Consider the following 26,601-nt stretch of genomic DNA (forward strand, 5'->3'; position numbering starts at 1 on the left):
AATTTTTCTTTTCACATTACTTACAGAAGCAATATAGCAATTTCCTGTGACAGTGGCACACTTCAACCTTCAGACCTTGCTCCCTTGCTCAAAACAAGAAAAGTTGAAATAATGTAAAAATGATTACTTCAATATAAAAAATAATTATTTAAATACACAGCCATGCTCAAGGTACACTTGGAAGAGGGCCAACGGGTGACTTGAGAGATCAAGTGCACCATTTGGCCTTTGACATAGGGTTGTATATGTTGGCATACTTCTGGGGTTTTGAATCCGTTCTCCCCTGATTCTCCCTTGGGATGGGCAGTCCGCATGCGCAGTGGCCTGCTAGCACTTGGGAGGGGAACATGCACAGTGTGTTTACTGGAGCTGTATGCATGCTCACTTGAGGCATTCTTCCCTTATCAGTCAAGTGTTTCTGTAAGGTTATATACCAGTTAAACTCCACCATTTTACCTCTTAGTGCACATACATGAGCCCACTTGCCCAACTTCTGAGATATTATCGGTAAGCTGCTGATCACCAGCTTCAGGTTTTTCCATCTATTGGGAGACTGTTTCCCTGGTGCCAGCTGCACCAATTATTATTTTAGAGAAAGGGTGTAATAACACCTGACCATCACCTGATGGTTGCCTGATATTCCTTGGGGTGGGATGGCCCTCTCCTGCCCTGCTCATGTCTGACTAGCTACCTACTGTAACAAAACTTCCTAAGCTTTTGGTGAAAAGTGAATCTTGAGAATTCAAAACACCAGATTTGCTCTATGTGCAGACGTGGAGCCCTCTTTTCACTACTCATAAAGTATGAAAACCCACATTAAGAAGCTCATATAAAAACAATCACCATAATGACCTATTGGACTCCCAAAGAAGAAAATTCCCACTGAAGAATTCATACACAAGATTTAAAAGAACAAGAGGAAATCCACCAGCAAAAAAGACAGACAATGCAGTAAATGAGAGAATTCACACTTAAAAGTGGTGAATATAGAATAATTTGAAAGAGCCTTTATAAGTGTTTTTTAAAGTCCAGAGAAGTAAAGGAACAAACCCAAAAGTTAAAGGCATGACATTATTTTAAAAATAACAACCAGATTTGAGGATGAAAAAGAAATTCTAAAAATTAAAGAGTCATTGAATCTTTTTATAAAGTTGATAATAATGGTTAAATACTGGGCTAAGAGTACCTCTTATCCAAATGATCACAACAGCTCTCCAGCAAGGGCACAGAACTGGGCTGAGGCTGAGATGGATGAATTGACAGAAGTAGACTTCAGAATGTGGGTAAAACAAACTTCACTGAGCTAAGGAGTATGTTCTAACCCAATGCAAAAAAGCCGAGAACTGTGATAAAACATTACAGGAGCTATTAACCAAAATAACCAGCTAGAGTGGAACATAAATGACCTAATGGGGCTGAAAAACACAACACAAGAACTTCATAATGCAACAAGTATCAATAGCCAAATAGACCAAGTGGAGGAAAGAATCTCAGAGCTTGAACACCATCTTGCTGAAATAAGACAGGAAGACAAGATTAGAGAAAAAAGAATGAAAAGGAATGAAGAAAACCACTGAGAACTATGGGATTATGTAAAAAGACTTAACCTATACCTGGTTAGGACACTTAAAGAGATGGGGAGAATGGAACCACGCCTGAAAACATACTTCAGGATATCATCCAGGAGAACTTCTCCAACCTAGCAAGACAGGCCAACATTCAAATTCACGAAATCCAGAGAACCCTGAGAAGATACTCCATGAGGAGATCAACCACAAGACACATAATCATCAGATTCTCCAAGGTCAAAATGAAGGAAAAAAATGTTAAGGGCAACCACACCAAAAGACCAGGTCACCTACAAAGGGAAGTCCATCAGACTAACAGCAGAATTCTCAGAAGAAACCCTACAAGCCAGAAGAGATTGTGGGCCAATATTCAACATTCTTAAAGAAAATAATTTCCAACCCAGAATTTCATATTTGGCCAAACTAAGCTTCATAAGAGAAGGATAAATAAATGCTTTCCATACAAGCAAGTGCTGAGGGAATGCGTCACCACCAGGCCTGCCTTGCAAGAGCTCCTGAAGGAAGCATTAAATACGGAAAGGAAAAGCCATTACCAGCCACTATAGAAACACACTGAAGTACACAGACCAATGACACTATGAAGCAACTACATTAACAAGTCTGCAAAATAACCAGCTAGCATCATGATGACAGGATCAAATTCACACACAAAAATACTAACCTCAAATATAAATGGGCTAAATGCCCCAATTAAAAGACACAGAATGGCAAGCTGGATAAAAACTCAAGAACTATCAGTGTGCCATATTCAAGGGGCCATCTCACATGCAAAGACACACATGGGCTCAAAATAAAAGGATAGAGAAAAATTTAGCAAGCCAATAGAAAGCAGAAAAAAGCAGGGGTTGCAATTCTAGTTCCTGATATAACAGACTTTAAACCAACAAATATCAAAAAGACAAAGAAGCGTGTTACATAATGGTAAAGGGTTCAATTCAACAAGGGCTGACTATCCTAAATATATATTTACCCAATAAAGGAGCAACCGGGTTTATAAAACAAGCTCTTAGAGACCTGCAAAGAGACTTAGACTCCAACACAGTAATAGTGGGAGACTTTAACACCCCACTATCAACATTAGACATATCATAGAGACAGAAAATTAACAAAGATATTCAGGACCTGAACTCAGCTCTGGATCAAGTGGACTTGAAACAGCCCCTCCCATCACAGGCCTGGAGGCCCAGAAGCAAAAAGTGGTTTTGTAGGCTTTTGCATCTTTAAAAAAAATACTAGGCTAGACAGTTACTAAGACAGAAGTAATAAGTTTGGAAAATAGAGCCCAAATACTTACAACACAGAGAAATAAAGCAAAAAACGTGGACAGAAGTGGGGTGTTTAAGTCTAAATCTTGTTGGTAACAGATAGGGCAATCTAACCTTAACGAATGCTGTGACACCAGAAGACAGGCTGGCTGCTGGCTTAATTCAAATACCCTGAGAAGAAAGCACTGCTAAATGCAAGCTGGTCCCCATTTCAAATTGAACTTGGTGATCTCACCCACCTGCTTCATTGTTCAGGTTCCAGAAAACCCTCTCCACACTTCTCCTTCTCTTGTCTTGGCTGTGCTGTTAGTCTTATCTGCTGCTTCTGCTTGATACTTTAGATGTCAAATCCATAGGCTTGAGTCACAAATACAAAGCCATAAATTAACCTTCCTTTAAATTCACCTAAAAGTATAGACTGCCCTAAATATGTCCATGAATGCTGGGTTTCAGGGCTGGATTCCATGGACCATGGGTTTGTCCCATTGCAGCAGCTCTCAGTTTCATCTAACATAAAGAGACTTGTAAGGTCTTATGTGAACCAGCTCCTATAGTTTTTATGTCCCACATTTTTACTCTCTTTAATGAGTTTCAAATTTTCTAACTAGGCATACTTGCCTCTGAAAGAAATTCGGTGCCCTTATTTAGGAAGTCAAATGTATTTCTTTTTTTTTTTGCAAGGCTGGCACAATATAAAATGACCCAAAACTTGGAGTCAGTCACATAAGGAAGGGCCAGGCCACATTTTAGAAGGAAAAATCAAAGAAAGCAAGAGGCAGCATCTGGTATCTATCAGTCTGCTTGCCAAGAAGAGGCAGGGAGCCTGCGAAGATGCAGAGATGCAGGATTATCAGCATTAGGACCAAGAGCATTGAATTGTTCTGTTTTGGAGAGGCTCAGAAGATGTTACAGTGGCAGCAGGGTATCAGAGCCAACAACACGCATCACTTTAGGACAGGTGACTGGCATCCAAATAAGAGTCAACAGGCACCCAGCAGGCATGCCCCTGGATTACTCTTCCTTGGCAAAAACAGGTGTAATTAATGCATCACAAAAACTTCACATAATCCCAATATATATGATTCAGGGAGCATGAGGAGTGATAGGGAAGTTAGGTATACCTGGGTATACCCATTGTTCAAGATGGGCTTTTTTGGTGGGAAAACTGAAGTTCCCAGCCCAGTGCTCCAGGTAGCCATTGTCAATCAAGCAACACAACTGTGCTATATGATACTAAGTTGCCAACCAGGATGGATCCAGCTCTAATCTGATAATGTAGAAAAATACTACTAGCAAGTGAATGTGACTTTAGATAGAATACCTCTCTGAAAATCAAAGCAAAGAAAATGTATTGTCAATTGGAAAGGGGAATTCTAAAAATTGAAAACATTCCTTATACTTTTATTGTATTTTTGAGTTTTAAAAATGATTTCCCATGCATGTTCTCATATTATACTTCCAACAATTTTGTGCTAGGTACTGAAGTGTTATCTCATTTTGTTGATAAGTAAACCAAGAGACAGAAAGTTTCCATGACAGGACAAAGCTTGGAAGATTTAGCAAATGGTTCTGCATGGCTGGGGAGGGTTCAGAATCATGGCGGAAGGCGAAAGTCACTTCTTACATGGTGGCAGCAAGAGAAGAAAAGTTCAGGTTTAAGAATGAGGTTTTGTCTATTCAGACGCTCTGCCCAGCTTATTAGAAAAAAAGAGGGGAGAGGAGACGAAACATAACTGAAATGTATTATTCCCTGCTTCAATCAGATCTCTGTACAAATGTCACCTCAGAAGAGACACTCTGGCTTAAAATGGCAGATTGGGGCTTTTCACCCTCCATGCCTTTCCCCTGCCTTCTTTTTCTTCTGGCATCTGTGACATTCTGATGTACTGTTGGTACTGCTGTTAACGTGTCTTGTTTTCCTCAGTGGAATGCAAGCGTCTTGAGAATTGGAACTTTTTCTCTTTTGTTTACAGATGTATGTCTAGTCCCTAAAACAATGTTTTAAGAGGTGGATAAATATGTGTTAAATGGATGAATGAGTAACTTGAGGGGCTTCTATGTGCAAACTCTTTTAGGCGATATATTCGTTCGTTTTCACACCGCTGATAAAGACATACCTGAGACTGGGAAGAAAAAGAGGTTTAATTGGACTTACAGTTCCACACGGCTGGGGAAGCCTCAGAATCATGGCAGGAGGTGAAAGGCAGTTCTTACACGGTGGCAGCAAGAGAAAATGAGGAAGAAGCAAAAGCAGAAACCCCTGCTAAACCCATCAGATCCTGTGAGACTTATTCACTCTCACGAGAATAGCATGGGAAAGACCAGCCCCTATGATTCAATTACCTCCCCCGGGGCCTCTCCCACAACATGTGGGAATTCTGGGAGATACGATTCAAGTTGAGATTTGGTGGAGACACAGCAAAACCATCTCATTCCACCACTGGCACCTCCACATCTCATGTCCTCACATTTCAAAACCAACCATGCCTTCCCAACAGTCCCCCAAAGTCTTAACTCACTTCAGCATTAAGCCAAAAGTCCACAGTCCGAAGTCTCATCTGAGATGAGGCACGCCCTTTCTGCCTATGAGCCTATACAATCAAAAGCACACTAGTTACTTCCTAGATACAGTGGGGGTACAGGTATTGAGTAAATACAACCATTCCAAATGGGAGAAATTGGCCAAAACAAAGGGGCTACAGGGCCCATACAAGTCCAAAATCCAACCGGGCAGTCGAACTTTAAAGCTCCAAAATGAGCTCCTTTGACTCCAGGTCTCACATCCAGGTTACACTAATGCAAGAGGTAAGTTCCCATGGTCTTGGGCAGCTCCAGCCCTGTGGCTTTGCAGGGCACAGCCTCCCTCCTGGCTGCTTTCATGGGCTGGCATTGAGTGTCTGTGGCTTTTCCAGGCACACGATTCAAGCTGTTGGTGGACCTACCATTCTGGGGTCTGGAGGACGGTAGCCCTCTTCTCACAGCTCCACTAGGCAGTGCCCCAGTAGGGACTCTATGTGGGGGCTCTGACCTCGGATTTCCCTTCTGCACTGCCCTAGCAGAGGTTCTCCATGAGGGCCCTGCTCCTGCAGTAAACTTTTGCCTGGGCACCCAGGCATTTCTATACATTTTCTGAAATCTAGGCAGAGGTTCCCAAACCTCAGTTCTTGACTTCTATGCAGCCACAGGCTCAACACCACGTGGAAGCTGTCAAGGCTTGGAGCTTCCACCCCCTGAAGCCACAACCCAAGTTCTATGTTGGCCCTTTTCAGCCACTGCTGGAACAGCGGGGACACAGGGCACCAAGTCCCTAGGGTGCACACAGTAGGGGGACCCTGGGCCCAGCCTACAAAACCACTTATTGCTTCTGGGGCTCCAGGCCTGTGATGGGAGGGGCTGCGCTGAAGGTCTCTGACATGGTCTGGAGACATTTTCCCCATGGTCTTGAGGATTAACATTAGGCTCCTTGCTACTTACGCAAATTTCTGCAGCCAGCTTGAATTTCTCCTTAAAAACAAAACAAAACAAAACAAAACAAAAAAACGGGTTTTTCTTTTCTGCTGTATCGTCAGGCTGCAAATTTTCTGAACTCTTATGCTCTCTTTTCCCTTTAAAATGGAATGCTTTTAATGGCACCCAAGTCACCTTTTGAATGCTTTACTGCTTAGAAATTTCTTCTGCCAGATACCCTAAATCATCTCTCTCAAGTTCAAAGTTCCACAAATCTCTAGGGCAGGGGCAAAACACCACCAGTCTTTTTGCTAAAACATAAGGAGAGTCACCGTTGCTCTAGTTCCCAACAAGTTCCTCATCTCCACCTGAGAGCACTTCAGCCTGGACCTTATCGTTCATATCACCATCAGCGTTTTGTCAAAGCCATGCAATGAGTCTCTAGGAGGTTCCAAACTTTCCCACATTTTCCTGTCTTCTTCTGAGCCCTCCAAACTGTTTCAACCTCTGCCTGTTACCCAGTTCCAAAGCCGCTTCCACATTTTGGGGTATCTTTTCAGCAGCGCCCCATTCTACTGGTACCAATTTACTGTATTAGTTCATTTTCACACTGCCGATAAAGACATACCCGAGACTGGGAAGAAAAAGAGGTTTAATTGGATTTACAGTTCCATGTGGCTGGGGAGGCCTCAGAATCATGGCAGGAGGCAAAAGACACTACTTACATGGTGGCAGCAAGAGAAAATGAGGAAGAAGTGAAAGCAGAAACCCCTGATAAACCCATCAGAACTCATGAGACTTATTCACTACCACAAGAATAGCATGGGAAAGACTGGCCCCCATGACCCAGTTACCTCCCACTGGGTCCCTCCCACAACACGTGGGTATTCTAGGAGATACAATTCAAGTTGAGGTTTGGTGGGGACAGAGCCAAACCGTATCAGGTAGTTTATGGATCATCCCATCCAAAGGAGCCAGGTATCTGAACAATAAAAAAAGGGTGTGCCAAGTCTTCCGAGGTCAGATCCAAGTGGCTAAGACAATCCTATCCATGTTTAAACAAAGAGTATTTGTGGGTCTGTTTCATGGATTGTGGAGTAGAGGAGAGCTAAGTCTGTTATGGTTTATTTGTCGGGGGAGATTGTTCTGCAAATGAGGCTGAGACCATTCCTTTCTCTCACTGATTCTCAAGAGGAAGCTTATGCCAGAAAAAAGAAAATCTTATTTATATGGACTGTGAGATTATCTCTGGCTACTAAAAGTTGGGACACTAAACTACTGAGAATTAATGGGCGAACTTTTGTTCCACAGACTAGAAATTTAAAAGGTACCATGGTGCAACAGAACAAGCACGGATTTGGACTTAACACCTATGTGGTCCTGAAATCCTCTTACCAATAAATGTGTAAGCTGAGCACCTCTCTGTAAAACAGCAGTAAGGAGGTGCTGTAAGAGCTAAATGAGATATTTCCTGTAAAGTATTTTGAAAAACAGAAAGAACTACACCAATGAAATTTGTGTTTGTTCATTTGGAATCAAATATAGTAAGTATATTTTATCAATTACTTGCCTTTATGGTAGGAAGCAGGGTGAATTTAATTCAAGGGAATCAAACAGAATAATTTAGACTTAACCATTTTTTTCTCTCTCTCTGTCTGTCCTTCCCTACCTCCCTTCTCTCTCCCTTTTCTCTCTGTCTCCTCTTTCTCTCCCTCACACACACACACTCATACACTCACAAATACACACTCACACACATGCAGTTTAACCCCCACAGCCACTGAGAGGGAAAGAGCTGACTCTTCCACCCAATGTCCACCCACACACCTGAAACCTTCCGACAACCTGCCTCTAATATCTGAATTCTTGGTTAATGAACTCTTGGCTTCAGCCTCAAAAGAAAGAATCAGACATTTTGTAAATATGATGACTTTGAATAAAACTTTTAGGACCTCGAACTCTTTTCCTGAATGCCAAAGCCACTACCTAGTCACCCCTCAGCTGTGCCCACAGGTTCCTATAGAGAGTCTGAGCCCCAACCATTCCTGACCCCCAACCTCCTGGGTGATTCTATATTTTCAAATAGAAATTTCAGTGTTTCCCTTAGAATTCGGAATCTTTCCAATTTATTTTTCTAAGCTATAGTTTGCCCCCTAAGATATATATATTTAAAATTTTTAAAGAAAATTTGGTCATCTCAGTCTGTTTTAGTCCAGGCTTCATACAGAAGAATTTCAGCCTGAAATCACTGAAAAATCTGTGTCCCATAAAAATGACAAGCCACTCAAGACCTTGCATGGTCCCAGAGTGCCATCTAGTGACTAAAAGTTGAAATGATGGCCTCCAAATCTTTACTGACACTTTTTCCTGCAAAAAGCCATGCAGAGAAAGCACGCTTGTTCTTGCTCTCATCAGAGTATCAGATTAGGTGGTCACAGCACCCACGTGCATGGTGAACTATGTGGGGTGGTTGTGGGAGTTAAACTGTGTGTGTGTGTGTGTGTGTGTGCGCGTGCGTGTTTAGGACACAAGGCTGAAATAATTTAACTGCTTATTAAAAGAATCCCTCTGGATATGGTGTGTAAAACAGTCCTAACAGCATACAAGATGGAGTCCGGGAAAGCAATAAAGATACCAGAACAATTCAAGCAAGTGCTAATGATAGGTTACACTAGGGTGGCAGTGGTGAGATCCTAGATATATTTTGAAAAGTAGCTGGCAGGATTTGCTGAGGGGCTTAATGTAGAGTTAAACAAAAAGGGGAGTCGAGGATAACTTCCAGGTTTTTAACCTGAACAATTAAGAGAAACGTATTGTCATTTATCAAGCTGGGACAGATTGGGTGAATCTCAGTCTACACAGTAATCCTAAACATCTGTATAAATAAAATCCTGTTTCCAGGGACTTGGACTGCGCCATTAACTCAAGGCACCTTTCACTAAAATAAGGGCTGATTGTTGCAAGGAAGATGGCTGAGGCTGTGCAGATGGATCCAAAGAAACCCACCAGTACCGTCAAATGTGACCAAGACCTTAGAAGATTTTTCCTCAGCAACCATAGCACACTGCTCAGAAAAACATACAGGAGCCCTTTTACAAAGGCAAGCCCAACAAAATCAGCCAAGACCGGAGCCCGATAGGTTAGCCTCAGTTCCCAGACTGCAAGGAATTAAAAGAAAACAAACATGTAAATCCCAACAATCTAACTCCCCACAGCCACTGAACTACAGCCAGTATCCATGAAGCTGGTTAGCGGGCTTGTGGTTAATGGCTTAGTTTTTCAGATACTTATCCAGGACACTCTTCACAACTCCTTGGTACTCCAGATTATTTCAGGCCAATTAAAAGTCCCACTTCTCTTCATCCCACCTGTGATTATGACCTCCATGCAACAGAGGTACTTCTAGCAATGATAAGCCAGTTTTTAAAGATGCCCGCCTCCTAAGACTTATTGTTCCATTTAAAGCTTAGCTGCTCCTAGTAACATAGATGCCCTAGAAATGGGTCAGTTGTGTTTTTCCCGGAAGAACCTGCCTGAATAGTTCACTCACTCCTGTGTGCTCCAGGCAGGTCTAGAGCACATGCCCTATTTGCAGAAGAGATCAGTTCAGATGTTCATTTGCTGTAACCTATTACGTGTCTGTCACTCTGCTAGATTCTCAGGCTCAATGGTGACCAAGACATCCCTCTTCCCAGAAATCCAATGGAAGAGAAAGCCAAGATGAAAGAAAAACAAATCTTTAGAACTGTGTAATAAGATTTTATTTGTGAGATATAATGAAATTATATGTGCTTCATACTCTGATTAGCACGTAAGCACTCATTAAATATTAGGTTCATCAAAAATCTTAATTTAACATATTTTACCAAAATTTAAAAGAGTGGGGAAAGACAGGGCCTCCTTCCAGCCCCATTTCCCTCAGTAGTGGCCCATTCTCTCAGTAGCCCAGGGGTTTCAACTGCCTCTTTCCTGTGTCTCCTGTATGGCGTCAGTGGCCTGGTCCTTTGGTTCTGTCTCTACAGTGTCTCTTTCACCTCTTCCTACCTGTTTTTGCTGACTCCTGTGAAATTCAGTGGCACCCCATTACCCTCTAAATCAAATGAAATCCTCACCCCAACATCCAAGGTCGCAGTAAAGCCACATTTTCAGTCCCATGGCCCACAACTTCCCCAACCATCCTCTGCCTCAGCCAAACTGGATTCCCACTAATCCCAAAGCTACCTCCTGCTTTACTCTTGCTTTGCCATGACCGGGAATCCTCTTCCTGCCATCTTAACCAGCAGAGGTTCTATTTTATTCTTTTATTTTTTTTAAGAGGCAGAGTCTCACTCTGTCACTCAGGCCAGAGTGCAGTGACTCTATCATAGCTGACTGCAACCTCGAACTCCTGGGCTTAAGCGATCCTCCCACCTCACAACCCCTGAGTAACTAGGACTACAGGCAATGCCGTCACACTTAAAAAATTAGAAGATTTTTCCTAATGTTTTACTTTTTGTAGAGATGGGGTCTCCTATGTTGCCCAGGCTGGGCTGAAACTCCTGGACACAAGCAATCCTCTGGCCTCAGCCTCCCAAAGCACTGGGATTACATGCATGAGCCACCACACCCAGCCAGTTCTATTCATTTTTAAAGACCCAATCTCCTCCATGAAACCTTTCCTTGTTTCCTAATTCAGATGTTTTTTGAATCTGCATAGAATTTACTTGAGATGCCTATTTCATTATTTCATGTCTTACAGTTATTTAATTAGTTTTCAACTCCTCCTCACCAAATTGTAAACTTCTCAAGGGTATGTACTGTGTTTCATTTATAAGAGGAAGTAAGGCAGTGATTAACAGCACAAGCTACAGATCCAAATTATCTGGGTTTACCTTTTGGCTCTGCCACTTGCTAGCTGAGTGAAATTTGGCAAGTTACCTAGCTTCCTTGTACTTCATTTTTTTCATCTATAGATTTTCTATATTTTAAAGAGTTAATGCATGGAAAACTGAGGTCAGTGCCCGGAACATAGAATGACAGATATTAAGGTGACTTTTCCTCCCATGGTTTTGGTTGATACATAAAGACAGTAGATGCTATATTTCAAAGTAAAGCAACCACACAGGACTTACTAAAGAGAGAGGGCAGAAAACTAGTTTTGCAACACTTAGCTGACCACCCACCTCCAGCTATAAAAATGTTTGGAGAAATTTAAAAGGAAGATAATGAAGACAGAGTCTTTGCAATGAATAGTTGGTATGCCAAGTGAAAACAACAAAGGTGTCATATGTTTTTTCTCGTCTACAGTGGAGGGCTCCAAAGAAACCACTCAGAGAGCTCATGAGTTCCCCCACAGTGACTGGTCACCCATCTGAAAATTCTGAAGCCCAGTATTTGTTCTTGCCAGGAGCTGATGATAGATGAATCAAAAGAGAAGAGGTTGCATTGGTGAGACAGTAGTCTCAGTGTTTGTGAGGGTAGAAAAGAATGATCCTTGGAAGACAAGTGGGTTTGGGGGGTTCAGTGGGTAAAGCAAGAGAGCCAACCGGCACTGGATTGTCTTAGATCCAGCCTGAGAAGATCACCTGGAGGGGTAAATAGACCTCAGCAGAGAGAAGCTGAAGGTACCACTGGATGGCCAGGGGCAGAGGAAGGATTAGCAAAAAGTTTTAAAAAAGCATATCACCCACAGCAAAAGAACTCCAGGCAAGAGTCTCCAGCTAGTGCAGGCAGGACAGGATGAATGGGTAGACTACAAAGAATCTACAAAATCCAGTCAGCCTAAACACGTGCCTTGGCCCGAAAGGAGGAGTTCTGCTTGTAACAGGTCTGGCCAGGTAAGCACATTCTTGTTCCCCTTTCTCTTCTGGTCAAGCCAACCCTGGGGGTTAAGAAACTACAGTTAGCAAGATGACTGAAGGAGAAAGGGAAACATCAGATTAGGAGAGGAAGCCAACCACATTCCCATCTCCAACTGCTTATTTTCCTCCTCTCTGTCAAGCCTGAGATGGTGGAGGATAAACCTCAATGTCAAATCAAGTTCAACATGTTTACTATAACATAGAAATTGGCATTTTAGTTACCTGTCTGACCTAAACATAATCAATGACTTGGGGGATAGAGAGAAGCGAAAGTCAAGGTGTCTTATAATTGCATCCCATAAGTCATGCTTATTCAAGTTCGTAGTTAATCCAAGCTAAACAAATACTCAAGAAGTGTTGATTATTTGTACCATTTTTGTTCCCCCTTGTGTTTTTTAGTGTCTTGAACATACCAGGTGCTCATTTATTCAACCTTCAAACAGTCAGTAAGTACTGCTATATGCAAGCATATTGACTAGGAACTAGAAATTGAGGAAGGACAATGACACCGCCACTGTCCTCAACAGACACAAAAGACTAATGAATTGATAACAGGTAACTTAAAAAATGAAAATATAGAGCATGAAGTGATCTGTAGATATGCACAAAGTGCCATTGGGACAGAAAAAGGAGTGACTAATATCTGGGATGGTGGGGAAATGACACGTGAAGGAAACAATTGAGCTGCTCAAGGCTTGCTTATTAACTTTCAACTATTTACCTTTTGCTACCTTGAAAATATTCAGATTTAGAGGCGCAGGAAATTTGGATGTTTCCTGTGGTGAAGGCCAAGGAAATAGTCGGGGCGGGGGAAGCTAAATTTTTGTCTTCCAATGTGCCAAGAGTAGGACTGTAGCTTTCAGACTCACAGTTGGGTGCAGGGCCAGGACAAGCCATTGGCTCCTGTAGCAGAAGCAGCCTCACCACCAGGAGACCACTTTTGGGATGGCCTGGATAGCACCTCCTTTTGTGCACCAGGAAGTACTCCCCCACTCAATGTCCTGAAATTTTATAAAGAGCAATTTATTGCTCCATCCTCAAAGGTTTGGCCAGTTAAAATGCAAATACTGCTGAAGAGGGAGTCGATTATTACATTTACATTTATATTTTAGCATGAAGGAATTGTTAGACTATTTCCTGAGGGTAAGTTCTGACACAGAAAAGAAGGAAAATGCATGACATCCCAGGGTACCAAGAAGAATAAAAAGAGCACTTTTCTGAGGTTTTCTAGAAAACATACTCTAAGATTATGAGATTTGCATATGGGAGGTTTATAAGTGATTGCCTTAGAGAGCAAGAGCTGTGAAGGAAGATTGGACAGAGCAGGAGCTAAACTGAACCACTGTTCCAACAGAGGCATCAGCAGATCCTACTAGAAGCTCTAGAACTGGTATAGCCCTTGAAAATTGTCCCAATTGAGGTGAGGGGGCCAGGCTTTTGTACCCAGTATTGATTAGTGTCTCTGTTGTGAAGGAGGGCCTGAGGGGACACGACAGTTCTAACACCTTGAAAATTAGCAGAATGTAGAAAACAGAAATTATGTCTACAGCTGAACACAAACTTCCCCTACGCTGTCATTTAGCTCATCTCTATTTCTCCAGTCATTTGAAGTCCTCCCAGTATTAACTGTAAATTTCTCCTAGATCCTAAATATTCAAGTCTCTGCTGAAGAAAACAAGTAAAAAATGTTATTTACACATCATAGAAATCACCATGCGTTCTCAGTTTCCCCATTGAGCTCAGGAGAGTTCATCAGGAGATCAAAGAGAAAATGACTCTGAGATTAACATAAGCATTAAGCATAAGGCTTTTTGGCTCCTCTGCTCAGAACCACCCTTCTGAGGACTGACCCATGACTTGCCAGGGAACAGCTGGTGCTCAAAATGCCTTCTTATACATCACCAACATGCTTTTAAGTTTTTATTTCTAATCCTATAGGCCCCTGGACGTAGTTAAGAGGCTTCATGGGCCAGAAATTCCCATTTTGCATATTATAGTTCTCTAATGCTAGGAAATTTGCCCACTCTATGGGCCAACTCTATTGGGCTTGGCAGAAGCTGATATCCAAAGCCCCACTGTGAATAAACAATGCCTGCATCCATTTGTTTGCCAAGTAAACATTTCCTCTGTGCCTACTATGTGCCAGGAAATGTGTTTGGCACTAGGAATAAAGAGATATGCAAGACAGTGCCGGCGTTCTAGGGCCTCAAAACGTTCTCATAGAAAAGCGATAGATGAGACTCAATGCTATCAAGCAGGGCACTCCCGACTTGTTGGACGGGAAACCACACACCAGGCCAAGGTAATCCATTCTTTCAACAGCTCACTGAACCCTGCCAAATTATGCTATCATCCCTCGCCAAAAACTCAGCAGGAAAAATTATCACCAAGCAGTGATGTGATTCCTCTGAAATAGGGCAATATTTAAACTCCTCTTGTGTTAGCAGAGGGTTTTTTGGAGTCTTATAATTGGCTCTATGATGGTGGTTTTCCATTCTCAAAACTATAAAGTAAGTTGTACCTTCATGCCAGGCCCTTTTCCCCGTCCAGGCCAAGCCACTGGAGCCTGCTCCAGTTTAAGCAAGAGCACTGGGATTTGGCAGTGTCTGACTGGGAGCACTCCCATGTCTCAAACTCTGGCTCCCCAGGAGAAGGAATTAGGATGTACAGCTGCCTGTTCACCTTTCCTAATTTTCCATCGATAATTAATCTGTTGCTCCAAACAATATAATTAATAAAGGCCACAGAAAAGGTAATTTTGTGCTATCCAAATCACCAAAATTGAACACTGAAATTGTAAAAAATCCCCCGTTCTCTAAGAAGGGTATTTTTTAAGTTCCTTTTTTATTTCCACATGTGTTGTTAAAGAAATGACTAAGTAGCTTTTATAAGTTAGGCCTATCAATTACCAAATTCTACGAGTATTTATTGGGGGCTACTCTCTGTGATTTGGTGTGCTAAGTTCACAATAGGAAATGAGACCAGCTGGTTCAGATGAAGCCAGATGATGAAAGGTCCCAGAAGCCAGGGTAAATGATTTATACTTGATTCTCTAGGAGGTGAAGAGCCAATGAGGCTTTTTGAGAAAGCAAAAGGCTCAATGAAAGTAGAATTATGGAAAGCGTAAATGATAAAGACAATGCAAGGTGAACTAAAACAGAGTTTGGGCAGAGTCCAGATTGTGACTTATTTACAGTGGACAAAGATGGTGGAATGTAAATAGAGATAGAAACAAAGGAGAAAAAAAAAAGGCAATCAAGGAAAGAAATCCAATGTATCCGGATTCTGATCTTTTTTTCTAAAACTTCCTTAAGTTTCAATTCCTGCTCTACCACTTATTAGCTGAGTGATCTTAAGGAAGCTATGTAATTTCTCTTGGCCTCGGTTTCTTTATCTATAAAATGGGAATGCTAATAGAACCTACTGCATAGAGCTCTCATGGTATTAAATAGGATAATATACTGAGAAAGAGGAAAGAAGAATGCCTGCTACGTAGCAAGTGCTCAGTAAAATACAGCTAATGTTACCATTACTATTCATCGTAATACAAATGAGGGAAACCTAATTTTTACCTTTAGATAATATTCATCCTGTTGTATTTACCACATTTTTAAAAGTTCCAAGTAGAAGAACATTCAAACAAATGTATTTCTATGTGCAGAACATTTTGGAAGGTGTACTAGAAATGGTAGTAATGATAATCTCATAGAGGATAGAAAAGACCAGAGGACTGAGGAACAGAGATGGGAAAGCAATATAATTTTTTCTATACACCCTTTAGTATGGTAGAATATTTTCCATGTGCATGTATTACCTATTCAAGAAAATAATTATTTAAAAGGGCATCATCTGTGACCACACAGAAAAGGAATTTATATGAGAGCTGGATGCTTACATAGGGTGAAGTAATAACCGTAAAAATCACGGTTAACATGCACTGAGTATTTATCATATGTTTGGCACTGTTTTTTAATTCATATTGTTTTTGTTTTTAAGTGCTTTAATTTTTTAAAAAAATTTTGTTTCAATAGCTTTAGGGGTACAAGTGGTTTTTGGTTACATGGATGAATTGTATAGTGGTGAAGTCTGGGATTTTAGTGCACTGGTCACCTGAGTAGTGTACATTGTACCTAATATATAGGTAGGTTTTTCAGCCCTCACCCCCCTCCCACCCTCCCTCCTAATTGTTATTATTATTATTATTGTCATTATTTTGAGATGTAGTCTCGCTCTGTCACCCAGGCTGGAGTGTAATGGTGCAATCTCAGCTCACTGCAAACTCCGCCTCCCAGGTTCAAGCAATTCTCCCACCTCAACCTCCTGAGTAGCTGGGATTACAGGCAACCGCCATCATGCCCGGCTAATTTTTGTATTTTTGTAGATATAGACTTTCACCATGTTGGCCAGGCTGGTCTTGAACTCCTGACCTCAGGTGATCCATCTGCCTCAGCCTCCCAAAGTGCTGAGATTACAGGCATGAGCCACAGCCCCTGGCCCCTCCCTCTTTCTGAGTCTCCAATGTCCATTATACCACTCTCCGCCTTTGTGTAACCACAGCTTAGCTCCCACTTCTAAATGAGAACATGCAGTATTTGATTTCCCATTCCTGAGTTACTTCACTTAGTATAATGGCCTCCAGTTCCATCCAAGTTGCTGCAAAAGACATTATTTCATTCTTTTTTATGTTGAGTCGTATTCCATAGTATGTATATATGCCACATTTTCTTTTTCCTCTCATCGATTGATGGTCATTCAGGTTGATTCTATATCTTTGCAGTTATGAATTGTGCAGTGATAAACATACATGTATGGGAGTCTTTTTGAAATAATCTATTTTCCTTTGGGTAGATACCCAGTTGTGAGATTGTTGGATCAAATGGTGTATCTATCTTTAGTTCCTTGAGAAATCACCATACTGTTTTCCATAGAGGTTATACCAATTTACATTTCCACCAGCAGGGTATAAGCATTCCTTTTTCACCACATCTGCACCAACATCTTTTGATTTTTGACTTTTTAAGAAAATGAACATGCCAGGTGTGGTGGCTCATGCCTATAATCCTCACGCCTGTAATCCTAGCACTTTGGGAGGCCAAGGCAGGCAGCTCACCTGAGGTCAGGAGTTCAAGACCAGCCTGGCCAACATAGTAAAACGCTGTCTCTACCAAAAATACAAAAAATTAGCCAGGCATGGTGGTGTGCACCTGTAACCCCAGCTGCTTGGGAGTCTGAGGCAGAAGAATCGCTTGAACCCAGGGGCGGAGATTGCAGTGAACCGAGATCGCACCATTGCACTCCAGCCTGGGTGACAGAGGGAGACTCTGTCTCAAAAACAAACAAAAAGAATGACCATTCTGGCGGGGTGAGGTGGTATCTCATCATGGTTTGCATTTCCCTGATCATTAGTGATGTTGAGCATTTTTTCATAGTTTGTTGGCCATTTGTATATCTTCTTTTGAGAATTGTCTGTTAACGTCCTTTGCCCACTTTTTGATGGTATTATTTGTTTCTTTCTTGCTGATTTGTTTGAGTTCTTTGTAGATTCTGGATATTAGTCCTTTGTCTGATGCACAGTTAGCAAATATTTTCTCCAATTCTGTAGGGTGTCTGTTTGCTCTGAAGATTATTTCTTTTGCTGTGCAGAAGCTTTTTAGTTTAATTCGGTACAATTTATTTATTTTTGTTTTTGTTGCATTTGCTTTTGGGGTCTTCATCATGAATTATTTGCATAAGCCAATGTTCAGAAGAGTTTTTCCTAGGTTTTCTTCTAAAATGTTTATGGTTTCAGGTCTTAGATTTAAGATTTTGATCCATCTTGAGTTAATTTTTGTATATGGTGAGAGATAGGGATCCAGTTTCATTCTTCTACATGTGGCTCTCTAATTTTTCCTGCAGTATTTATTGAATAGGGTGGCCTTTCCCCAGTTTATGTTTTTGTATGCTTTGTCAATGATCACTTTGTTGTATTTGGCTTTATTTCTGAGTTCTCTATTCTGTTCCATTGGTTTATGTGTCTACTTTTATGCCACTGCCAGGCTATTTTGATTACTATAGCCTTATAGTAAATTTGAAGTCAGGTAATGTGAAGCCTTCAGATTTGTTCTTTTTATTCCTACAGATTTTTTGGTAGCCATTGTAAAAGGGATCAAGTTCTTGATTTGATTCTCAGCTTAGTCATTGTTGGTATATAGCAGTGCTACTGAATTCTGTACATTGATTTTATAACCTGAGACTTTGCTGTATTTATTTATCAAATCTAGGAGTCTTTTGGAGGAGTCATTAGTGTTTTCTAGGTATAAGATCATATCATTGGAAAACAGAGATTGTTTGACTTCCTCTTTTCCAATTTGGATGTCCTTTATTTCTCTCCCTTGCCCAATTGCTCTGGCTAGGAATTCCACTCGGCACTGCTTTAATCTCTTTCACATGAACTCACATGATCAATCCCCACAACACCATATGAGGTTAATATGATTACTTGACACTCAAGTACAGATGATGTATTATTACTATCTCTAAGTTACAGATAATGCACAGCAAGATTTAATAACTTGCTAAATTTACCCAGCTAATTAGTAGAGAGCCATGACTGGAACCTGAAAATGTACTGGCTCTGAAAATGTACAAATTTACATCCGCATCACCTGAAAAGACCTTTTTAGTTATGTGTATGGACTAAGGAAACATGCTGACCAAATTCATTGTAGGATCTTGGATTGGATCCTGGGACAGAAAAAGGACAGTCGTAGAAAACTGAGGAAACCAAATGAAGTCACTACTTAGTTGTGAGTATTGTACTTATGACACTTCCTTAGTTTTAACAAATATAGCATGGTTATATAAGATGGTCACATGAGAGGAAACAGGGTGAAAGGTATAGGGGAAATCTCTATACTCTCTTAGCATTATTTCTATAAAGTTTATGTTATTTTAAATAAGTATTTTTTAAAAAAGGTCTGTATAATCATAGCTGCCAAGCATGACTACAATTTCAGAAAGATGCATCTGTGAGGGAAAATGCTCACTGGTTTTCAAATTCTGGTCTGTTCTTGTGCTTCACTAGCCTAACACCATGGCCCAGTGCCTGGCCACATCTCAACAACCAATTGATATTCCTGATATTTGAGAGGAATCTACAGATTGAGACCATTTTGCAAGAGAAAGAATAAAAAACTAGCTCATCTTTTAATAAAATAATAGCAAATACCTCTGTTGCCAAAATATACTGGAAGCACTGAGCCTCCTCATATCCAAATTAAATGTTAGAATTCAAGAAAGAGTAAACAGTAAGTACTTTCCTTATTCTTCCAAGATGTTACCATTCTTTTTTAGATGTGTCTACCCTGCACCTGCCAAATGAATTATTGAATATATGAGGGTGACTCTAAGCCAGAGCTACTGATCAGTGAAATTGGGTGCAATGGGTGGAAGAGCTGCACTGCTGCAAACTCCAGCAAATAACAACATCACTCAAAGCCTGCAAGATTCTGCTGTGAAAACATTACATTACCTAGATGTCTGGATGCACAAGGCTCAGGGGAAAGGTTACTTTAGGAGCCTCATGAAACTTCTATACGATGCTGAGTCTGTTGCTCACCAATGAAATAAGGAAGAAGTATGGCCTAACTATGGAACTAGACTTTGTTTGTCAAGATGTTGTTACATCAAAGCCCACTCTCTAAAAAATAAAACCGTGAAGTATTTTGTTATTTACCTTTTGAGAACTATCTAATTTCACAATCTTATATTTAACCAACATCATAAGCAGACTCTAGAGGCAAAGCAAATGTCATAAATGTGTGCACAACTCTAAAGTGGCAAATTATAACATCCAGCAGGGGTTAATGAAGGATTAACTGCATAGGGTTTCTCCTCAACTTTGTATAATCCTAAGAGACACTCTAGAGATCATAAGCCAAGCCCCTAGGAAAAAAAAATGTTGATGCATAACTGCTCATTTTGCTTTCAAATTAACACAGTTAAAGGCATATGTTTTGGTACAGAGTCCTGGATACCTGTGAGATGTCCTACAGCCAAGTACAAGTATTTATTTTTATGTGAAGCTAAAGATTTCTTACTTGTAACATGCTATGTCAGTTATGAAAAGGTCTTAAATCATCTTCCCTAGAAGCAGGCCCTGAGATGAGAACTCCTGTAAAATGATTCATTTAGGAAGCACTTCCAACAGTAACCAATAAGGGAATGGGAGAAGCAAGACAGGAAAGTAAAAGAGGCCAGGCAAGGATGCAATTTCAGACAAAGTCCCACAAAGGGTAGCTCCAGTTTGATCCCATTGGGGAATGCAGAAGTGTAAGCTGTGCTTCTGAATTTGTCCTGATTCAAGGCAAGATTGCTGGACTTTTGTGCTGACTGGGAACCAGTCAGTCACTGGCTAAGGGCCACCCTGGGTGCATGTTGATTCCCAGGCATTTCTGTACAACCAGGCAAAGCAGCTCCAGTACCTAAGGGTAGGCCTCCAAAGAGAATCACAGGTTTAGGTCAACAGAAGCAAAGGCACATAGAAGACAGGGAGGGGACCGGGCGCGGTGGCTCACGCCTGTAATTCCAGCACTTTGGGAGGCTGAGGCAGGCGGATCACAAGGTCAGGAGATCAAGACCATCCTGGCTAACACGGTGAAACCCTGTCTCTACTAAAAACACAAAAAAAATTAGCTGGGCGTGGTGGTGGGCACCTGTAGTCCCAGCTATTCAGGAGGCTGAGGCAGGAGAATGGCATGAACCTGGGAGGCAGAGCTTGCAGTGAGCCGAGATCACGCTACTGCACTCCAGCCTGGGCAACAGAACAAGCCTCCCATCTCAAAAAGAAAAAGGAGAAGAAGACAGGGAGGGGATGTACAGAAAGGAAAAATTATGCTAGAGGCTCTAGGCAGAGCTGGCACCATAATTTCTGTTGTCATGGCAAAATTTGATATTCCTAGGATGCGTATTATAACAGTTTACTGAAAAACACAATTCAGTACAGCAAGGCTCTTGCTAGCCCCCTTCATGTAGCTTGAATTCCCAAGTTTCTTATCAAAACCTGATGACCATTGTGTTGTTTTTTATTGTTTTCAGTTGTTGCTCCTTTCATTTTAAATGACAAATTAGTATTAGCTTTGTATCACTGCTATTGATTTAGTTTGTAGTCGTTTGCTTGGTGAACCCAATGGCATATAGTAAAGGATATTTGCATCAACAGTACTTTTGGCTTAAAGTTTTCCAATATCTAGATTTTATAAATTGTGTATGTATCAGGAAGAAGTATATGAATTATCATATGCCTATTGCTAAGGCACATGTTTATTAATCTCTCAAAATATATTTGTTCAGTCGTACATCAATATTATCAATATATTTTCCAAAAAGTGGAACTTGGGTGAGGGCATGGTGCTGACAGGAGCCCAGCATCTGCTGCCTCTTGAAGACTTGAAACCCGCTCCTGAAGGACACCACGTTGAACCCCTGGCCACCAAGCTACCAATTTACTGTCACCATCTGCACAAGGGGATATGCTATCCACTCTGTCAAGAAATCTATGTTTTTGAAAGGGAAGGACTGGTTTTGACAAATTACCACAGGAAAAGCATTCCCCAAAGAAGGACCATAGAAACTTCTGTTTTCCTCTCTAAAGTTTTGTCTGTTCAAACTAGATGACAAACATGCTTCTAAAAAGCTTCTAAACCAAGAGCAAATATCATCCACCACTCCCACCAAAAATATCCAAAGCTATTATTAGGTTGGTACAAAAGTAATTGTGAAATAATTTGTCATTACTTCTAATGGTGAAAGCCACAATTACTTTTGCACCCACCTTGTACCAACAATCTATAAAATATTAAAATGGAAGGTATTGTAGGCTTTGTCTATTTAACCTCTTCATTTGTCAGTGAGAAAACTGAGGCTCTAGAGTTGTGACTTGTCCTTAATATAGTTCCATGTATTTCCAAAGAAACAATTTCCATATAGTACATTCAAAATTAAGCTAGTAACTCCGTCTTGCCAATGACACAATTAATCAAAGAGAAACATTCAACGTTTAGCAAGTCAATTCAAATATCTTAGTTGTGTCTCCACAAAATAAGGCTATTACACAAGAGCTATGGTTAAAGAACACTATTAACACGTCCTTAGCATTGTAATTCAACTAAATGCCTTATCCAAAAGTTTCCAACATTATTTTCCATTCGCATTCCCACCATTAGTCTAAATTTACCATTTACACCTGCTGTCCCATTTACTGCAGGCAATTCCTTTAAATTGGAACTACTTCTGCCCTTCACTTATTCCTCAGAATTTTTTAATGCAAGAAGAAGTGAAAAGTATAATACATTAAACCTAGAAACTCAAATTTGAAAATCAAATGTTTTGGACTTTTTTTCTGATATTTCTCCCTGAGGAAAGAGAAGTTATGATTTGTAAGTTTCTGATATGTTCCAAGACATGGTAATTTATTCAAGCAATTGTATCTATCTGTTATCTGTAGAGTTTCTTGACAACCAAGCCAATCCTGGAGCATCTGATTTATTGTAGGACCACAGCCTCCACATTCATCCCATTCTCCATGACAATGCACTTTGAAGCGTTGGTTTTAAATTTAAAGCCTGTATTCCTAGAGACACTGTGTGTACCCACCTCCTCGCATTATGAAGTCTTAGCAATGCCCAATTAAATGACAAGAACCAGCATCAGAGGCTGTCTTATAATCAGGCATTTCTTTGTTCAAATCCCACATATGCCAACCATTTACCATGTTATATGGCAGATGCACCTGACAGCAATAATTTAACTAAGCATACCCTCAGAATGACCCCATGGTCTAAGAAGAATGTGTTAAGAGTTGTGAACTAAGGAAAACAGGAGTGGCTGGCCCAGAGATTGATTCCTTACCTAAGAAGAACATCTGAACCCCTGGCTCATCCCATGGAACCCAGGCAGTACAGGGGATTGAGGCCCTTTGTTTTGGGTTAAATGAAGGTTGCTAGGTGGAAGTTGCTAGAGGGAGGGTGCTAAGTGAAAGTGCTATATAAACTGCATGCTTTTTACAAGTGGTTGCTGTTCTGCTGTCCAGCCCACCACCACCGGGCTGCCCTGTATGCCCTAAGTCTCGGTTGCTGGGTCTCTTCTTTAGCATTTTGAACATGGTGCCATCTCTACTGAAGTCAATAGGGGTCCATCCAGCATAACACATGTAACCCCTCTCATCATCAATATCTTCACATATAAAATGGAATTAAAATTACCTACTTGACAAAATTATGATTAGGATTGGAAATAACAAGCCAAAGTTGTCTTATAAGTGTCAGCATATATTATACACTCAATAGATGGAGTTTGGTAGCAGTGACTGACTCAAATGTTGGTGAGACAGAGAAAGGGAAAGTGGTCAGAGGCTACTGGGATTCCTCCCTCCATGCTTACTTTTGGTACCTTTGACCATGCTAGCCACCATGGTGGAAATGCTAGCAGTTCCCAGCATGTCCACTTCCACTTTGCTTCAACCGGTATCTTGATACGAATTAACTGCCCACAGATGAATCTGCTCTGTGGTCAGAAGCAGCACCCACTTCAATCCTACAAATAGGTTCTGTTTGATACAAATAAAACAAAGAGAAAGACTGTGGATCCTGCTATAAATAAATCAATGACTGTGACCGGGATCATGGCATGTCCATATTTCTATTCTGTTTCTAACACTTATCAAATTACCCCTGGAATAAGTCTCAGAAATTTTTCTTAGTGAGTAACAGAGGAGCCCCGCACCACACTGGGGGAAACAGAGTGCTGCTAGGAGAATCTTTGGCTTCGGAATCAGAGATTGGCCCAATAATGACTCTACCACTTAGCAACTCTCAACTTAGTTTAGTGTTACTGACATTTTCTATGCTAGTACACCATACTGGCCTGTTATTTAACCAAGTTATTAAGATAGCAGGACTCCTTTAGTGCTGTTACTTATCCTCTTTGACCCTTCATGTCCTCCTCTATAAAATAAAGAGAACTGCCCTCATGTTTGTTGTATGGGGTAAATGAGATCATGTATGAAGCAATCAATATAGTATTGCCCTTGGTTTAATAATCATTATTTTGCTGTCCTTATTCAGTATTATAAAACTCTATCTTGGCCAGGTGTGGTGGCTCACACCTGTAATCCCAGCTCTTTGGGAGGCCGAGGCGGGCAGATTGCCAGAGGTCAGGAGTTCGAGACCAGTCTGGCCAACATGGTGAAATCCCATCTCTACTAAAATACAAAAAAATTAGCTGGGCGTGGTGACAGATGCCTGTAATCCCAGCAACTCAGGAGGCTGAGGCAGGGGAATTGCTTGAACCAGGGAGGTAGAAGCTGCAGTGAGCCGAGATCGCACAACTACACTCCAGCCTGGGCAACAGAGCAAGATTCCGTCTCAAAAACCAAAACAAAACAAAACAAAAAAAACTCTGTCTTCTCTCATATGTTGAAACATTCATTTTGCTCTTCTTTCTAATGTTTGTGAGGCAGAATCTTTGCTATTGTAGCTCTCCTAGCTCAGCATCATGGATTCCCCACAGAGCTGGAAATCAGGAATGCTGATATTACAAACATTCTCCCGTGATATGCTGCAGCCAAGAAAAATGCCAGCCCATTTCCTGGATCACCCACAGGTCAGTATTCCACTAGCTCCATTCAACCTTTGCCACTAAGTCTATTTAACTGAAAACCTCAACATAGGAATCAAATGCATACTGTTAGTTATATGCTTCAATTATCTATTAAGGCTTTTCATTTACCATGTCCCACATATCCAGAGTCAACAAATATTTTTTCCTTATCTCAGAATAAGGCTAATTTCTCTCAAAATCTGGAGCACCTGGGTGGTAGGGATATAGAAATAGAGACAGTTAAAAAGGTAATACAACCTCCATATTCATTTGACACGCAGTAACTAAAGACAAGTGTGTCCCAAAGTACTTTTCCAGGCTTGAGGTAGCCCCTTAAAAATGACTGAATTTCAAGCTAGGTGTGATGGCTCACGCCTGTAATCACTTTGGGAGGCTGAATTAGGAGAATCACTTGAGCTCAGGAGTTTGAGACCAGCCTGGGCAACATGGCAAAAACCCATCTCTATAAAAAATACAAAACTTAGCTGGGTGTGGTGGCATCTACCTATGGCCCCAGCTACTCAGGAGGCTGAGGTGGAAGGATGGCTTGAACCCAGGAGGTCAAGACTACAGTGAGCCAAGATGGTACCACTGCACTCCAGCCTAGGTGACAGAGTGAGACCCTATCTCAAAAAAAAAAAAAAAAAAAAAAAAGATTGGAGCTAAATTCACATTGATTAACTACTAATCGCAATATTAATAATAACATTTATGCAGTACTTACTATGTACTATGCTTTACTTATATTTATTCATTAAATCCTCACAACAATCCTAGGGCTATAGGTACTACTAACATCTCCATTTTACTGACAAGGAAACTGAAGGAAAGACAGTTAAGCAATTCGCCAAGGACATACAGCTGGAATTTGAACCTTTTCCTTTACTATGTTATACTGACTCTCAAAGATCACAGGAAAAAAAACATGAAAATAATTCTTTCAAGCTGGGCCTACATGGCACTGAAAAGCTGTTTAAAGAGTCATAGAATGCCACGGATTCCTCCACTCAACAGTCAAGGAATGTTTACTAAGCATATCCACTCTGCCAGGTGCTAGTTGTTTACCATCATTTCTGTTTAATCTTGCATTAAACCCTGGCCCTGATCATGGAGTAAACAGAGTGCTGTGTAGGCCTATACAATGGAACATCTGTGTCAGTATATCCTTCCATGAGTTCCCTTGGCAGTTGGTTTCATGTAATATCGCTTTTTCTAAAATGCACTAACACACTATCCTATCCCCACCTCCGGCCCCCACCAACCTACCCAGCATTCTTGAGAGTATATGAGCTCTGGGTCGGGCATGCTTGTCTAATTCCTTGACTTGTTACAAGATGATTGGAAGAGTATCGGGACAAAACTTAATGAACAGAAAATCACATATAATATAGAATCAATCAGCAAATAACAGTAGTAATAGCAAGCTACACCTCCTTATGTCATCAAAAGCTAAATACTCCTTCAATTATAGCCATTCTGTTAACCTACACTTGGGAACATTATGATAAGGCCTAGAGAATCATTCCTTCCTGACCAAAGATTATTCCTTTCATATGAATGGAAAATTGGATCCACACACTTCAGTCTGTCTTTCCCCTGAACATTGGATTAAACACTGCCAGCTTCTGCATCATTGGAAATCTCCATTCTTTGAAGGCCTTTACTGGGTTTACAATGGCTTAAGGTAAGGAGGTCTTCTTGGTTGGGTTGCATCCTTTCTAATGCAGCCATATAACTCCATGTGGTTCTTCCAGCCATTCATTCACCCAATAATTACTGAGAACCTGGCAGAATCTGTGCTGGTGCTAGTGATCTCTACCCTTG

This window comes from Pan paniscus, chromosome 8 (genome assembly GCF_029289425.2).
Source record: "Pan paniscus chromosome 8, NHGRI_mPanPan1-v2.0_pri, whole genome shotgun sequence".
Classification (NCBI taxonomy): Eukaryota; Metazoa; Chordata; class Mammalia; order Primates; family Hominidae; genus Pan; species Pan paniscus.